Here is a 12,909-nt window from a genome sequence, read left to right on the forward strand (position 1 = left end):
CTTTTAAGTGCCTGATGTCTAGATGCAGCAGCTGAGCCAGTTTAGAGAGAATGAGGATATAAACTGTCTTTTATTAGGTTTGCACCTTAAACTGGCAGTTTGCTTTCACGTGTGCTCCAGGAGTCTTCAGGTGCAAGACCTCGGTTGACTGGCCCTTTGTAACCCAACCTTTCTGTAGTAGCACATACTTTTGGTAAAATGATTATTTTTTTAAATAAAGGAAGTAGAGGTAATGTTGACCCTGAAACACCAACAACTCAAAGGCCATTCACAATTTCCTTCAAAACAAAACCAAGTGCAAGATAATGCTAACCACGGCTCTGTTCCTAAGAGAGCATCATAATAAAGCACCCACTATTATTGTTTGAACACTGTGTTTGTTCTTAATGTGAACAAAAGGAAGGAAGAGAACTCTGCTATCAGGCTGGAGAGGAAGGATGCTCTTTGTTGCCCTTGGCTACCCTAACTTTAAATGCAAGGAAGTACAGGGCACTGCAGCATAACCTTTCTGCAGTAGTAGATGGCAAAAATGGATAAATCTGGGCGTAAAGCTGTGTATCTGGAGAGCAGGCCTCCATCAAAGCTCTGATTCAAGTACCTGTGTGCTAGTGTTTTATCCAGGGCTGGATTACGGTAATCTGGGGGTTTAGACCCCCACGTTGCTCTGCCCTTCAGCCCCTCCCTCCCAGAATGTGTCCCCATCCCGCCTCCATAGCCTGCTCACCACTAGTAATGGCAGGGGACCTACCTTCCTACCCAGAGTGCCAGGGGCTCTAGGAGTCTCCCAGTATTTATCCCAGCGTCAGGAGTATATCTGCTTGGGTGGGTGAGCCAGGCCCACTACCCTCATCTCCTCCTGGTATACACATAGAGTCCTCTGCTGGGGTGCAGTGGCAAGCCCCCCAGAGTAGTGAGTCCTGACCTTAACACACCATCAGGATGAATGGGGCAGTTCAGTGCTCTCAGAGTTGTTGTTTCAGGTTCTCTGCAGACTCAGGAAGTAGTTGCACCATCCATTACATTAAGCCATGATTTCAAGATTTTTTTTGCAGCCATGAAGGGAAGAGACTTACTTTTTTATTAAATGAAAGCTGAGATTCTGATGCCATCACATGACTGCAGGATCTGGGGCACCGCCCTATGCCTATGGTGTTTATGCCCTAATCTGGCCATGGGTGTATCTAGTCTAGTTACCCTCTCTCTGATAGTGGCCAGTGGTTTAGAGAACAGTGTAGAACTCTTATAATGCCCCAAAGCATGCAGTCTATGTCCCAGGGTGTTTCAACAGGCTGGATCCTCAGGCTGCTTCTAATACAACACACCTTAGCTTAATTCATGAGTGTACAATGCTTTGAGACCCTTGGATGTAAAATCTGGAGACACCAGAAGTGTTGTAAATCTTTATTTTATTTTTTTTGGTAGCCTGGTGCACTGGCTCATGGATTAACTTCCTTGCATTTTTCACCTGCCAGGTGTATTGGCTATAAAATTAAGTCTGTGATACATCAGTACCCAGGGTTAGAAGCTCAGCGTGCTCACATCTTAATCTCCCTAGGTAGCTGGGCTCAGGAATGCACATACTCAAGCCTCTGAGACACATGCATGGGTTTGGGGAGTTTGCATGCTAAAGCTTATAACTTGATGGTTTAGCGAGTTGCATGTTACAGCAGGATTCGGCACGTGTTTCAGTAATCTGGTGAATAGTAAACATGTCAAAAACATCTCAAAGTGAAGAGCATATCTGCATTCTTCACCTAATGTGGGTGTTTAAGTCCAAACAAACAGATTGAGCTAATCAATAAAAAACAAAATAAGGTAGTATGCTGCCATCAAAGTGGAAATCATGATCAAGAGAGGATGGGAAGAATCCCATGAAACAGCTGAGAGAGTCAATTTTATAATTTCCACCTGAGGAATATTTTAAAAATGGGTCAGGATATCTTCATAGTATACAAAATTGATCAAAGTGTAAGGATTGCAACAGAGCTCAAAGTGTATGTCTATGGTATACAGCTAATATGTTTATAGAGGTGATTGATCTGCCTGAAGACCATGGATTGGAAAAATTAAACGAATGTACCATATTATATTCTGGGTATTGTGTTTCTAAAGTAAAACCACAAACTTCAACACAGAACATGGAAAGAAAACTCTTACTGCCCTGGAAAATAAAATTAAAGAGTAAAATGAATTAAGACCACTGAGCTAAGGAGTTAGCCTTCTGGAAACAGATGATTCTTTGCTTCAAATTTTAGATTTGAAAGTGCAGGTAGAACATAGAAAGCCCAGATGGAGAAGTGGAGTTGGAAAGTCAGTCCAGACTCATCTTTTTTACATTACTGGAACTTACAGTGTGTTGATTCTTTGAAAAGTAACTGAAAAAATGACATTGTTTGGTTCCATTTTTAGTGGCTCTCAGTGAATCCAGAACAAATGTGCACAGCTTACATTTTTTCTTTTTAATTGGCAACCTTGCAAACACTCTTGGTCTCTGAGGGTGAAGCTGGGTTCTTTCCTTCTCATATACCATCACCAATAGTAAAGTTTCTGCAGGTCAAACTATGCCCTCACTGTTAACTATGCAACCCCATTGTCTTTAACTTATGCCTTCAGTTATGCCTTTGCTTTGATTGCACATGTTACGTGTTTGTTTTGTGATTGGGACTTAGTAAACATCTGTTGAAGATGCACAATAGAGATCAAATCTAGTTTGTTCTATCTTAGCTGTGTTGACTCTGCAGAGCTAACAGGAATAATTAGTACAAACTGATTGTCCCTGAAGTCAGTAGATAAAATTCTGATACATTCAGGGAGCACATTTGTTGAGTAAAGAGGTGCCATTTTGGCATTGTTTCTTCCCCAAATAGAACTGCTCTTCAGTTTTATATACTTGCTAATGTTTTCGACCACTGTTGAAATGCTTTCCTCTCACTCTGTCCCTGACAGCAAGAGGGCAAGAGAAGCCTCCTTTGGGATGAGGCCTCCATGAATTTCCCTGGAAGAGATTGAGTGGGAAGCAACAACACTGCGACTTTTCTTCTAAAGACATGTTTATCACTTTTCTATTGAATTAGACTTATCACAGACAGACATTACTGTGCAGCTATATAACATACCAGATGACAAGAGATTGGAAGGTACAGTTTCAAAGCAGCGTCAAGTGGGAAGTTATTTTGTTTTCATTTCTTTGGTGGAATACCATTGAAAGGCGTCTGGGAAGAGTCTTAGAGAGGGATTTGAATGAAGAGAGAGGGTGGTTGTATGGACAGAAGAAGAGGAAGGCTGATTCAAGCATCATTTTAAATACAAATGAATAGGCATTTCTGCCCAAAAGCGCGCACAGTGCTCTCGGATACAGGCTTTACTCAGTAACTGAAGTGCTGTGTGGTGCTGTGATCCACTCTTTACATCTGGATGCAGGCACAATGAAGAAATTCTCAAGGGCCTGTACAATGCTGAAACAAGAACAAGTTTGGGTTTCATCCTCACATAAACCACTAATACAGCACAAGGCTATTTTAATTGGGATTCTTATAAAGGAACCAGGTCTGTTCACAGATTCACATGATCTGAAACCTGTCTGAAGATACAGAGAAGCCTTTTATAAATGAATCTCAGAACAAAGAATAAACCGGTTACCAGGAGGAAACCTTTCAAGGTGCACTGTAAAGTGAAGATTCCCATAAACTGATCTGATGAAAAAAACAATCTAATAAATTACGTTTTCCTTCAAACCATATAACAATTCCCGAGGGAACAGTGGTTTTATATCCACAGGCTAGTTTTAAGGATATTCTCTACTATAGGAGAAATTTGGTTACAACAGTTTCTCAGGTTTCTGCTATGCAATGGTGGAGACATACTAATGGAATCAGTAGAATACTCCATAAGGAGAAGAGAGGAGAGATTGAAGAATTCACTACATTTAATTAACATTCTCCCGCCAACAAAAATCACATTCAGGAAGACCGCAGATAATCCTTATCTTAGTTTATTATTAGATCTTGAGATATGCATTTATTACAAGAAAGCAGAAACAGATCACTCTAGCAAACACATCTGGACTTAAACTTGCCCTCATGTTATCCAAAAAATATAGCTTTGTTTATACCCAGGCTCTTAGAATCCAACACAGCTGCAGTGGTGAGAGGCAGCAGAATAAACTCTCAAGACAAGCTGACAGCAGTTCCAGTGCTGAGGTGCCCCTTGTTACAGACAAGACAACAGATGAAGAAATCTTGAGAATGACCCAGAGCAACACTCATTAGTGAATGAAACACAGGCAGGAAATGGGACAAGATTCCTTTTGTCACAGACTTTCACCCAGCTGTCCACCCTTCCCGCAGCCACCCACACACAAAAATATTCCCTAGCAGTCAAACTCAGGAAAAGCTATACAAATAAAACTTACAGTGATCTCCTACAATGTCTTTCTAGTTACATATATCTTGCTAGAACAGAGTGAAAAATTACTGATACACATCCATGCATGTTACAGCTCTGATAGAGATGCACTGAAAGGTTGTGTATGGCAGAGTTGAAGTAACTCATTGTAGTCCAGGCAAACATGTTAGGATCACATAACTCCTACATGTAAATCTACTAGTGTATTTATTATTCATTGTCAGTACCTTAATTATATTATGCAGGTATCTGTTGCAGTTCCATTAAGGTAGAGATGAGGTTTGCATGTAAAGTAGGTATCCAACCTCTTTGTTGTGTATGAAAAATACAGCATATTCTCCCCAAAATTACAGCACTTACTTTGAGTATAGAATGATTTTTTCTGAGAATTCACAAGTGAATCTGATAATTAGTTTGAGTCATAATTTATTTTAAAAGGGATCCTTTAAGAAAATTAGCACCCAGTGTCAGATTTTTTAAAATAATGTTAACAACAGACTCTTGGGATGAAAAGTCATTTTTCACCAATATTCTTGGCAGAAGTTTCTGTCTCCTTCAGTGGAGACTGAAGAATAATGTTCTATTACAAGAATTCCATAAAGAACTGTCCTCTTTCAAAATGGTTGCCATCTTTTTGTTCTTATTGGGACTGAGACCATAGGTTGCTCTTAGCAAACATGACCACCACCGCTATTCACCTGCTCTTCATAGTGTTATTCTCAGTCTCCTGGCAACTTGGCTTCACTCTCATTGTGGAGGCAGTGATCATTTGGAAAGAGGGCAATTCTTCAGAAGTTTCTCAGAAGGAGAACCTTTTATGCAACAGCTGCTCCTGACAGAGAGACTTTACATTATGAAAAATAATGGCAAAAATTACCACTGATCCTAAATATTTATTTTTAAAAGCAATGCATTGCACTCAATCTATTCAACAAGGAGGGCACGCAAATGAGGGAAACTAGCAGTTCATATGCACATAGAGGAATGAGGGGGGAAATGCAGATGTGTATGTTCAAGAGAATGGCGGGGGAATTTGGTGTATTTGTGTGCAGGGGAATATAGGGGGTAAAGAAGGAATAAGGAATTTGGTGGGTGAGTCTGAGCAGGGGAATGTGGAAGACATGAGATAGTGGTAAACTGGCATTGACACTAGCTGTTCTGTGCTGTTCTTGTGATGCAAGCAGCAGTAAACCTAGCTTAACTGCCCAGTATGCTATGGCTGCTTTGTTCTGCTTCAAAATAGCATAAAGGGGCAGAGCATACCGGTGAATCTGGTCTTAAAAGTTAAAAATTTTTAAAAGATCATTTAAGGTTGATACTACCAACCTTCAGATCATTAGAAATATCACCTGACGATAGTGTTCTTTTAAAATGTTTATATATGATATTGTTAAATAAAAAAAAATAAGGAAATTTCTAGACAAAAACTATGTTAAAAGACTGTTGAGAGCACATATCAGTCATTGAGGGTAAAATACGTTACGGGGTGTTGTAATTATCCCTGAAGCAAGCAAGCTTAAATCCAGGAAATTCAGAGTTATGGTTAAGCTTAAAAGAAATCCAGACATGTTAAGACATGCACAATTGGGGCACCCAAATGTTAACTCAGCCCTGTAGTGACACCATGAGAAAAAAGAAAAATTGAATGTGTCTCTAAAAATCAGTTTAGTCCAATTTGGGGCCACAAATACTAAAATACTTTGATCATAATAATTTAATGATTATGTGGTGGTTGTGTGTATCGGTATCTACATATAACATTAGCATATGGATGTATTAATGAGGAACAATGTTAGACGTAACCCTTTCTGTCATTCTTTTCCACTGTCATATGACAATTGTCCCAAGTTTCTGTGCACTTTACATCAGCTGGCACATTCCCACAAAAGGAGATTCTCTTGTATGCCTCTTTCAGTGTGCTAGTTTTTTTTCTCTATTTGATACTCAGTAGAGCTGCTCTGAATTGGCTTTTTTGGACAGAAGGAGAGGAAAGGTTATATATCAAGGCTAGCAGCATTTCATTAGATGTATTATAGGGTTTGGTTTTTTTGGTTTTGGTTGTGTTTTGCTTCCTGTGAATTATCTGCCCCAATCTCAGGGTCCCTAGGCACACTCTCAGGATGGAGACCTGCTGTCTAGCACCCCCATTTTGAGCGTTGCAATCTGCTGTCCAGCCACCTAGCCCCTCTGGGCTCAGCACTGACCCTTCAGACTCCCCAGTACTCAAACACACCCCTCTACCAGAACTTCACCCAACAGGTGTGAAGCTTCTGGTTTACAGTTTTAACACTCTCTGGGGTACGCAGTAGTTGTGAAGCAGTCAACAGTCTCTCTCTCTCTCTCTCTCTCACACACACACACACACACACACACACACACACACATTTTGTTCAGTCTATTAACTTTATGCTTTTTACTTAACAGATAAAGCACAGAAGAGTACAGATTATACAAAACAGTAAAACATCATAAACAATATGTCCCTCGCTAGGTAAAGCCAAGTCCTCTGCCCACTTGCCTAGCCTTCCCTTTTTGTTTCCCTCATCTTAATCTAGTGCAAAATGGCTCTCTCCTTTATTCCCCCAATGAGTCTTTTTGTAGACTCCTGTCTTGCTGGGGTCGCCTGTTTCTTTTGTTCTGCCTTTTGGTAATTTTCCATTACTTCCAAGCCCCCCTCCCTTCAGACAAGAAGAGGAAGTGTCTCCTTCCAGGTAGAGCAAATCTGTTGTCCCAATGTATTTTATTTTGAATAGAGGATAGTTGAGTGCTGCTTTTGCACCTTTGTCTCTGGCCTGGCTAATTCATGGGAGATCCACATCCATATAGGCTTTCCATGATACAATAATTTCATGAAATCATCCAGAATTCAGGAGTGGTACAGACAGAACCCCCAATTTGTCAGAGGTTGTACTACCATTTAGGTAGTTTCGTCTCCCCCTTCAAAGGGCCTATTCAACCTTGGACCTCTCTCCTGAGGTTACCTAGCTCCAGTAATAATGGTAGCTTTTTTATATTGACATCCATCCACTATGAGATAGTCTAATACCACAAACTCACTTCACCTTGATCATCAAATAGGCATCAGATGATAAAAATTTGAGTCACTACCAACCTAGTCTGAATTTAACCTGCAACCAGGAGATGAAAAGCTCTCAAACCAGTCTTTGGGTCATCCAGTTCCCCATCTTTGGAATCTTTTTAACATCTGTCATTTTTGGTTGTTATTTTCAGTCATTACTGCAGCTCCCACCAACAGGGGATTTGGACATTGTGTCACCAGTATATTTGGTTGTTTGTTTGTATGTTCTTCCCCCCCCTCCCCCTCCCCACATCTTCCATTCCTCGGCTTCACTTGGATCACGGGTATGTTCAGCAAGCTGGCTAATGGAGAGCAGATTTCTTACTTATACTGGTATCTTTTTTCATTTTCCTCTATTTATATAATACATAATTTTTAATCTTTTTAAAACCGAAGGGGAGAGAAGTCTTGAGTTCATCTAGATTAAAATCAGCTGCAGCTATTAATGGACTGAGCCCAAGACTGAGACTTCAGGAAACAAAAACACTGGACTAAATTAGACTGAACTGGCCTCTGTCTCCTGGTGAGGCATGCAGGGGGGAGAGGGAGTGGATCTCCATGTGGTTTTAATTAATTTTGATTCTCTTCTTGAAGCTAATTTACCCAACACAAAGCATGTGTAGTGCTGTGCAAGCCAGTTTTTAGAGGCTTGGCTCTCACTGATAAACAACTGGATTCCTATTCTGGAAGTCTGAGTGAGTTTGGTGTATGTAATTAACAGGTTTAAAGTGATTGTTTTGGAATAGAGAATTTCAATTGCATGGTAAAGTCTTTTCATCATCTGCCAGACAGCATCCCAAGGACTTTTGCATAAATTTGTCAAACTCCTCTGCTCTCTCACTGCGGAAATGTTCAGACAGGAGAAAACCTGGGAGCGACTGGAGTTTGCAATGTGATTATCAATATTTACATATACGGACCAGTCAGGCAATGGTCCAGTGATAACATGCGAAACTGCATCATCTTCTCTAATATTTTTAGAAGCATCTTGCAGTGTGAGAGGGAGGAATTGGGGCTGTATGGAAGCCTCAGTATTGAGAAGGAGGGCTGTGGTAAGAATGAAAGGAACAGAGTGGAGTCAGGGACAGTTAGGGGCAGTCCTTGGGCCTGGGCAGTCTTTAGAAGGATTGGGACACTATCTGGAAGGGCAGGTTGGAATAGTGCCAGATTCCAGTGGGTCCAGTTGGAGGAGCTGATTCTCAGTGCCATAGTCAAATAGTTTGTTACCTCAAATGCTAAGACATATACCTATCACTAGCTCTGCTTTTAATTTTTTCAAAGCCTCAAAATTCAGCATTAACCATGAAAAACTCCCTCTTGAATGTGCCTCAACTATGATCAGTAGTAGAACAAGGATGGTCTTGTGGTTAAATCCTAAAAAATCTGGCTTCAATTCCCATCACGGCTACAAATTTTGTGTGACCTTAGGCAAATCACTTCACTTTTCTGGGCCCCATTTTCTGTATCTATAAAATGTGGATAATACCTCGCTGGCTCACAGAGGTGTTCTGAGGATATTCAGTCATGCATATGAGTTGCTTAGGTATGATAGTGATCTGAGCCATGTAAGCTCATACATAGATAAGCCAGACATTGCCGAATCTTCAAGAGAACCTCATGGAGGGTGATCTGGCCATAGCATACAGGATTGGACTTGAAACTGACATGTCTTTCCTGGTTTAGGCCCCAATTCAGCAAAGCATTTAAACATGAGCATAAATCCCATGTACTTCAATGGACTTGAATGACTTCCCACACAGGCTAAAAGAGGAGACGAAGTTTCCAGTCTATTTGGAGGCTAGATGGAACAGGACCGGCTCCCACGAGGAATCTTAAATAAGTCTCTTTTCTTCTTGGCCCCAGGCCATACCTTCTTCACAACACATGTGCAGCACTCCACAAGCCCTTTGAAAGCTATCCAGACCTGATGGTGTAGAGCATTTGAGGATTAGGCAGTCTCCTATGGGTAAACGTAATTTCTTGTGACTGTACAATGGTGAAAGTCAAAAATAGGTGTGTTGGGAACAGGGGTGAAGACCTGAAGTGCTTTCAGCAACTTCCACCTTTTCCAGTTTGTTGTTCCCAAAATTTAAAGCAGTAATTTTGTTATTCTACCAGATTTCAAGTATGACTGAAATAAAATATGCCCAGGAGTGTTGGAGTGAACATCCCACACATTCCTCTGGGCTTTCCCCTGAGACTGATATAACAACTTCCCTCCCTATTTCCTATCCTTTGTTTGTTTGTTTTTGTTTTATACTAATGCTTAGTAGGTCTATTCCTTGTCCAAAACTCAGACACATCCTATTATTTTCCTTTTAAGGTATATTAAATACAGGTGGTTCTGATGGAGGAAGTTGGAGCTTTGTTGGTGACTAATAGGAAGTCATTAGCCATGATCACAATCAGGTGTGGGTAAAAAAATGAAGTTGAAATCCCACTCACCTGCTTAATATGTTTCAGGGATTTATTTTAAGACTTCAAATTGTCTATCAGGATTTCAGGACAGTAAATCCACTTTGAATGGCTTCCTTTCAGTAATCACCAAGTAAGAAATAGTCTCTGAGAATCCCGTTCTTGGGATTCTTTTAACAAAATGGGACAGCAATTTTCTGTAGCATCTTTTATTACCTCCAGTATTCCAGCATGCTTTACAAGGCAGCAAGTTAAGTACTAGTAGAGTAGTGACTGTATAAGGAAACGTGGCAGTCATTCTGTCCTTAGCAGTGCCTTATAGAAAGACTTGCTTGTCTAAATCTGTTTTGAATGTTGGCTAGAATACTGTATTCATCTTCAACTCTTCATAAATTGCCCTGGGATTTTTAAGTTCCACCTGGATCACCAATTTGAGACAAGCAGAAAGGAATATCTGTTTAGTATCAGCTGTGATGGATGGGACCTCTAGCAGTGCAGCACTGCATAATACAATATAGTGCATTGCATTGTCAGCATTGGGTACCCATAAGCAAAGGGGATCTCAGTTTTCTCTTTCACAGAGTAATACAGCAACAATGCAGCAACCTCTACCCTTTCCATAGTATTGCACTGCAACATCAGAAATGAGTGAGGGTCCTAATCTTGGTGTGATCTACAACCCAACTGTGTCTTATTAGCATCAAAATAACCCAACTGGAAACTATGTGCTACATATCAGGAATGAGAACTGGAGTTGTGATGTGAAGATGAAGGCAGGTTCAGAAAACCTGCTCATCATTGCCTCCACTGATACTCATGACACAGTCAGCAACTTATTGAAAAGAATCATATATGACTTCAAAGATCTGGAACAAGAATGAGTTAAAAGCACAGGTGTGACAAGAGAAATTGCTAGATCCAAAGACAAATGAAGCAAGAAGCAGGATTATGAAGGAAAGTATTTGGCTGAAGGTAGAGGTACTTGGGTTTTCAGAACAATTCTGTTCTCTCTGTGGAGAGAGGAGTAATAGGTATTGGATGGCCTGCAATTGAACAGCAAGAAAACCAATCTCCATAGTATTAGGGGCTTGATCCAAAGCCCACCAAAGTCAGTGAAAAGACTCCCATTGATTCAGTGGTTTTAGATCAAACCTTAGGAGAGCAGAACACGTTTTAAAAAGCTGTAATTCTGGCAAAAAGGGAGAGTGGCATGATAAGGAGACAAAAGCCAATCAAATAGGGAGAATATTACAGAAAGCTGCTACAAGCAGATTGGGATGTTAGAAGACAGTTTGGGGAAACTTGTTTTAGGTCATCTGCAGACTCTGGCAGACACCATTGCATTGGTTGCACTCAGATCACATTGTCATGGCAACTGTAGGGCTAGAAACTTAATTCTTTTAAAATGAAAGCTGAAATTTGAGAGCACAAGAGGGAGCCGTCATGAAAAGGTACCATCTCACCATGCTGCCATGAGCCAGCCCACCTTGACCCCTGGCTGTAGTATAAAGGAGGGGACGCTTTCATATCTTGGTGATAGAGATTCCCAGGGCTGTGATAGAACAGATGGGATGTGATTATGTCTCAGTGCTGGTGGCTCCTGTGGGCTTCCATGGAGGCTGAACTCCTGTTACACCAGAGGTCAGTGTTGAGGTGCATTGGCTAGAGCGGATGTGATGGAAGCTTGCATTGCTGTTGTCCATACTGTACCTATTCTGAGGATAAATAATTGATTTCAGTATTCAAAATCTGCCATTTTTCACCAACACAAAATTATCTTGAAGAAGAAAAATTAGACAGGCATGTGCACATACGCACCCCTGCAGTTAAATGCTCTCATGCACACACGCACCTACGTGACTGAGAGCAAGTGCTACTCTTCTGGATTGGTGACTGTTAACAGAACAGGAAGTGGGGCCTTTTGGGAGGATTTATTTTAAGAATCTGAAGTGTAATTTTTTTCTTTAGGCAGAAATATCCATTGCGACCAGATGGACATTCTCCTGGGGATGCTCTGAATGAGTTGCATATCAGGTCACTGGTGGTTCTTGTTTGCCTTGTTGCCCCTACAGTGAATTATAATTCAGAACAAAGTAGTGGGCTATCAAGTTGAGCTGCCTGCGTATTGTTTCACTGAATGTAACAGACATTTCAGGCTGGCTCCTTCCAAACATATTCCTCTTTGTCTGTTTAAGATTGTTTTTTGATGGTTTCAGTCGTGTATTCATATTTTAGCCTTAGATACAAACTCGTCCATGGGCTTCTGCCATATAGAATGCTTATATGTTTTGAGGAGAGGAATATCATTAGGTTGTCATGGGGAGAAGCTGTTGTGTGATACATATGTAAACACCCACCGTCTTATACTACCTGTATTAACAGCAAACAGGAAGAACAGTACACAAGAGCATTCTATAATTTGCAGTATCTACAGAATTCCAATATCTTGCATGTTACATTTTTGTAAGTCTTTCTTAAAAGAAACCTGCTCGAGATGGCTTTACAATTTACAGCGCTCTAAGCAGTAAAGCTAATGCAAGGCCCCACAGTATGAAGACTTCCTCTTGGGTCCAGCTGCTGGATGTGGGGAACAGACCATGAATTGTCCTTCTCCTCTAGGACCCCACTACTTGATGGGGATAGAGGATTACATGATAAGATTTTTTCCACGTCTCTGATCCTGCTGCTGGATAGGGGGTTGGAGCCTGAGGAAGAAGAATTCAGCAGCATGGTGGGTCATGTGAACAAATTAGCCCTTTCTTCTGTCATTCAATTGAATTTGCAAGGAAACTAAGTTAGCAGACTAGGCTTCATTTTCACCTGGTTGGTTGTATCTGTCAGAAGGACCATCAGATCATCTAGTCTGACCTCATGTATATCAGAGGCCACCAACACCACCCAGCACCTGCAAACTAAATGAAACAACCAAATTAGACTAAAGTATTACAGCCCTCAAAAGACTAAACTCTTATGTGCCACAGTCAGTCATCAGTTTTCTGAACATATTTAGC

The 12,909-nt window shown here is 40.8% G+C and overlaps 1 protein-coding gene across 4 annotated transcripts in view; it reads left to right on the forward strand.

Annotated features, from left to right (window-relative positions):
• The window catches only part of RAD51B (RAD51 paralog B), a 574,968-nt gene that overhangs the window by 440,002 nt on the left and 122,057 nt on the right, over positions 1-12,909 (forward strand). The gene's annotated exons all lie outside the window — the stretch shown is intronic.

Source organism: Emydura macquarii, unplaced genomic scaffold, assembly GCF_026122565.2.
Source record: "Emydura macquarii macquarii isolate MOO-44397 ecotype Brisbane River unplaced genomic scaffold, CSIRO-AGI_Emac_v2 contig_1876, whole genome shotgun sequence".
NCBI lineage: Eukaryota > Metazoa > Chordata > Testudines > Chelidae > Emydura > Emydura macquarii.